We start from the raw sequence: 5,767 nt of genomic DNA, 5'->3' as shown, positions 1-5,767 counted from the left end.
ATGAGGAATCTCATCATATCTCCATCGAACAAATTGACCACATAATGAATGTTTGGCATAAACAAGAGGATAGTGATGTAGAAATTCTTGCATCTAGAGAACAATTTTAAGGCTGAGGAGAACGCAATACTTTCGAAGTGATTTGCTCAGATGGCATGCTTTACAGTGTTACTAAAAAAGTAACTTCTTGAACAACATCCTGTGGTGGGTATAGTATATAATTCTGCAACTGGAGTTTGGGAAAAAGTAGCAGTATATTTTCTTAACAAATGGATTGTTCTATTTCAAGACACTTCCCAAAACATAAAAATTCCAATTCAAGGTCGTTGACAAAAGAAATAAAATACTAACTACTTTGACTCCAGATGCAACTGATTGGCATAAGGAAAAAAATAACTTCTACTGGCATAGTTTAAGAACACTAAACTAAACTTGTTTGAACCACTTCTCTGAACATTCAAACCCCGAACATTGGAAAAATTGGAAGCGCCAGTCCTGACAGATGTGGGTATCTGCAGTTATATTATTTCTCCTCAAGTTCAACCCAAACCAAGAGGAAGGAATAGAAGTGAATTGTACCTGAATAATAATGTTTGATAGGTGGTGAAGTCTCTTTTGTTTTCGCCTTGATCAGTTAGGATCTGATCCTAGCTGACATCTCTGTTACTTTGGCTACTTTGGCTTTTGCGTGACAGGAGAACAAGAACAACGTCGATGCTCTAGATGGTGATAGGAGCTATTCATGTAAGTTAAAATAGATATATTGCGACCTTGTAAGAAACATGAAATTTAAGATAAGGTATATCTAGCAACCCGGCATTAATCTTTGCAGTACTGACATCTGACACTATAATTTTTTGATGCCACATGGAACTGTGAAACTCACTGCAAACTTTGTACCGCCACAACCTACATGCTACAAAGGATAATTAGTTGAATCATGATCAATTATAGAAGATCTGAGATCTGGATAGCATTAACACTATCTAATATGATAATATCCCAGTAGGCTATTTCATTTTGAACTCTCCAAGCAGGAATGCAGTATTACTGAAAGTCGTTATGCTTGGGTTAGCTCTTAAAACTTCCAGGCAGAGCTAAGCTCTTCAAAACAGTTAGAAAACACCATATTTACATTACCAGAAAGTTATGTTGGCACGAGTTAAGTAAGGGGCAGGGTCACAACAAAGATATGACATGTTAACTAATAACATGACGACTGCTACACCAAATATGTATAAATCTCCGTTTCTTCAACCAGGATTACCATATTTGAACTGCAAATTTTATCTGTTTTCAATACAACAATAATTTATATTGGAAAATAACGTAAGAAGACAATGCACGTTAGATGATAGGAGAGGGTTTGATTTGAACCTCTGCAAGGGCATAGATAGACAGAGTAACATCAAGATGGTTGCAAACCGCAATGTCCAAATCATGTGCCCATACTCTTGGGTGGGAGCAGGGATGAGCAGAAACGGTGGCGCCATGGGGGTTACAGAGAACATGAGGGAACACCACATCACTCAAATTCACCCAAGAATCTAAGGCAAATAGCAGATGTTGGCACAAAGCATACAATACAACCTTATAGGTCGCCCCAACAAGTGATGGAAATATGAAGAAAAACTTGAGATGAAATAAGGAACGGAGAGATTAATTGAAAGATGGTGATTTCCCCTCGAGCAAGATAGGCTCGTTGCTGCAGCGTTGAAGTTTGAGACATTGCCGTCGCCTTCTCGGCGGCCCGGCCGATGTTCTCGCTGCAGCCTGCAGGTCGCAGCAAGCCAGCCAGTGCAGCAGCAAACTGATGAGGGCTGAAGCAGTGTCAGCAGCTAGCGGCAATCGACATAGAATCAAGGGGATATGCCTATGGTGTGGCCTCTACTGCTCCTGCCGGCGTGGAGATATAGGATTGGCCCTCTACCCTCCTGAATTCTAATTTCCCCCGATCAACATCTGGCACCATCTCACCGATATTGGCAGAATGACCGCACGCTCGCTAGGATTTTCACAGAATATATAAAGGCACATGAAGTGATGGCCAAGCAGAAGAGAAACGTACCTCCATAATTTACTGCCGGTGAGTGCCGCACCTCTGCTGCCATTAACGGCTTCCAGGAACCGGTTCGGCTTCAATCCCCGGGACGCTCGCATCTCCTGCCTCATCAACTTTTTTTCTTCTTTTTTTTGAGAACATCCTGCCTCATCAACTACCAGGCCCGAAACGTGTTGGAAGGGATACGGCAAGCCCAGGCGACAATCTGAGGCGATGGGAAGGCAGGCCACGAAAATGTGCTCGCGGCCCGGTTCAGGAGAAGAGCCCCAAGTCAATCTTGAGAGTAGAAGCCCAGAAAACCGTTGGCATCGCAACAGGCGAAGTTGCAAGGTAAAAAGGCCACACTAGGGCGATGGGATAATCTGGGACGTTCAGCGGCAGGATCGGACGGCTCAGGACATCTAATCGCTGTGAGGGGGCCTAGGTTGTTGAGTTTTACTGTTACTCAATATGAACTATGACATGCCTAAGGAAAACCCTACGGGAAAAGAAAGACAGCCGCCGCCTCTCCTCCAAAACCCTAGCCGCCTCCACTTCAGCCTCCTCCAATAGATCGGTTCCCCCTCCTTCGGTCGGCTTCGCCGGCGTCGGGAGGAGTGGGGAACCCGATCTATGCATGGAGTTTTCAATAAAAGTAGTGTTTTCAGTTGATTATGTTAGGATTTTGGTAGTCGTCTTCTTGTTGGTTTCCCCTCAATGGACATGGCATCGTCTGCAATAAGTGATCTTCAGGCTTTCGTTCGACGACGAGATCTCCTTCCCGACGTTAATGGTGGTGTTGAAAGATTACAATCCTCTAGGTATGGATCTTCAGATCTTGCTTCGCCAGATCGATTTTGCATCTTCTGTCATTGTTGCCGCGAGGAGGATTATCCTCACAGGTTTTTTCCCGGCTGCTACGTCCTCGACAATGGTGATTCGTACTCTCGGCTCTCCATCGATGACGACAAAGCTAGTCGGTTATTATTCCCTGACATACTGGTGTTGGTACTCTTGCCGATGTTGTATGACTGCTTTAATGGTTGCGTGTGTGCACGCAGCCTTGGCATTGCGGCTCAAAAAATTATGGGAGAACTTTCATCGGTGTCTACAGGTCTATGGTTTGTTATCTATCTTTGGCTGCCTTCAGAAGAGTACAAGATTGTGTTCTGAAAGAAGAAAGAAATTGAAGACCTCGAAGATTTGTTACTATCTTTTAGACTTTATTTTGTAATCGTTGGAGTCAGTTCATGTATCTCTACCATGTACTATTTGTTGCTATGAATAGATGTGGTATTGATTGTCAAAAAAAAAACTATGACCTGCCTAACTCTCCATCTCCGAACAATATAATGCATTTTAAATGTACATAATTCAGTCTCTAAATATAAGGTTTCTATCTTATATCTTATATATATATATATATATATACACTAATTGGAGACTCCCCACGAGACACCACGTTAATTCTGGAGGTTAATAAATTTCATCCATCTAATTAACGGATGGTTCGCCTTGAGCCTTGGATGCAGCTCGACCCCTCCCCATACTCTCGCACGACGAGGTAAATGTCAACGAACGTGACTCCTCTTTTCATGTCATCCTTCCCGATCTCCCTTACCCAGATAACATAATCTTTAGTTTTACAATTCACGAATCACAAAGCGTGTACACAAAAACTAGCCAATGAAAAAAAGGAGAGACTCGCTTATACATCCGAAAGTCGTTTAAAAGGACGCCAGCCATCCTGATTGTATATAGCCGTGCCACCGCATCTAGTCGGCGGCCTCCAGCATGCATAGGCTCGTGTCGCGTCTCCGGCAGTAAAAGAGATTATTCGTGGATCCAGTGTGAAACCATACGGGCAACCTGTAAAAAATTAGAGTTCGTACTCTTGTTAAAGACAATATCATTCCAGCAGTTCCATATAGCCACATGAGCGCGCAAAACCCAATTCTAATTCTGAACTTGGACACTTTGTCAACTCCGTTTAACCAATTTCCAAACATATTTTAATATTTGTTGGAGGAATAATATTGAAAGTAAACTGAATAACTCTCCAAATAAGTTTAGCGAAGGGACAATCAAAGAACAAATGGTTGATTGATTCCGATGAATCACTGAACTCACATTTCATGCAACCAATCGAATATCGGCGAGCTAAATTATCCTTAGTGAGTATAACTTTTTGATGAAGAAACCATATAAAAATCTTGTTTTTCAGTGGTATCTTAAGTTTCCAAATATATTTACGAAGATAGATCGTATGACCATTCATATAATCTTCATACATGGATTTTACCGTGAAAGAGCCAGACGTTGTTAACTTCCATACAAATGTCCTTCTCCTCTGACAAGTTTACAAGAATAAGACGTTGGAGCAACGCAATCCAAGCATCCCACTTGTTTCCTATCAAAGTCCTTCTAAATTCTATATTCAGAGGTGTATTTGAAAGAACATCAGCGACTAAATTTATTTTCATCGAACAATATTATACTACAATAAAGAATACTCGGACGCCAAAGGAGTATCACCCAGCCAAGTGTCTTCCCAAAAGCATACTTGCTTGCCATTCCCAATTGTGAACGAACCTCGTGAGAAGAAATCGTCTTTCACTCCCATAAGTCCTTTCCAAAAGGGAGAGCCGGTGGGTTTCGCAGTCACTTGTGAAAAAGTCTTGTTCTTGAAGTATTTATTGTGTAAAATTTCTTGCCAAACTCCTTCTTCGTTAAGAAGTTTATATAGCCATTTACTTATCAAACATCTATTTTTTAGTTCCAAGACCTCTACCCCCAAACCCCCTTGCTCCTTAGGTCTACAAATAATGTTCCATTTAGTTAATCTGTAATTTCGTTTTAGTTGATCGTTCTGCCAAAAAAATCGAGATCGATAAAAGTCTAATCTTTTCCTAACCCCTTTGGGTATTTCAAAAAAAGATAGCATGAACATCGGTAGACTTGTTAGCACTGAATTTATCAAGATCAGCCTATCTCCGTATGAGAGGAGCTTGACTTGCCAACACCCCAATTTACGTTCGAAACGAGTTTCGACGGAACTCCATTCTTTGTTCAATAATCGTCTATAATGGATTGGGATGCCAAGATAACGGAAAGGAAGTGTCCCAGATTCACAACCAAAAATCTGCTTGTATTGATCTTCCACTTCTTTCGACTTACCAAAGCAAAAAAATTCACTCTTGTGAAAATTTATTTTCATCCCAGATAAATGTTCGAAGATACAAAGTATGAGCTTCATGTTAACGGCCTTCTCAAGATCATGCTCCATGAATAAAATTGTATCATCGGCATACTGCAAAATAGAGACTCCTCCCTCTACTAAATGAGGTACAAGTCCCTCTACTTGGCCATATTCTTTCGCTCGAGCGATTAAAATAACCAACATGTCCGCGACAATATTAAAAAGGAGCGGAGACAGGGGGTCACCTTGTCTGAGTCCTTTCATAGTTTGGAAATAATGGCCAATGTCATCATTAACACGTATTCCCACAGATCCTCCCTCACCAAATGTACTTATCAAATGACACCATTTTTGGGAGAATCCTTTCATACGCAAGGTTTGTTGGAGAAAAGACCAATTAACCTTATCGTAGGCTTTTTCAAAATCAATTTTAAAGAGTACTCCATCCATTTTCTTCCGATGAAGTTCATGCATGGTTTCATGCAAAACTACTACCCCTTCTAAAATATGTCTCCCCGGCATAAATG

The 5,767-nt window shown here is 41.3% G+C and overlaps 1 long non-coding RNA gene across 1 annotated transcript; it reads right to left on the bottom strand.

Annotated features, from left to right (window-relative positions):
- Positions 1-255: 255 nt before the first annotated feature.
- On the bottom strand, positions 256-1,827 carry LOC124688702. Its single transcript, XR_006998605.1, has 2 exons — positions 580-1,827; positions 256-495 (listed from the first exon to the last, which is right to left on the bottom strand). It is a non-coding gene; the product is annotated as an uncharacterized LOC124688702 (long non-coding RNA).
- Positions 1,828-5,767: the final 3,940 nt, after the last annotated feature.

The sequence above is a fragment of the Lolium rigidum genome, chromosome 2 (genome assembly GCF_022539505.1).
Source record: "Lolium rigidum isolate FL_2022 chromosome 2, APGP_CSIRO_Lrig_0.1, whole genome shotgun sequence".
NCBI classification, from domain to species: Eukaryota; Viridiplantae; Streptophyta; class Magnoliopsida; order Poales; family Poaceae; genus Lolium; species Lolium rigidum.
The sequence above is the reverse complement of the archived record's forward strand: the minus strand, read 5'-3'. Positions and strand labels throughout refer to the sequence as shown.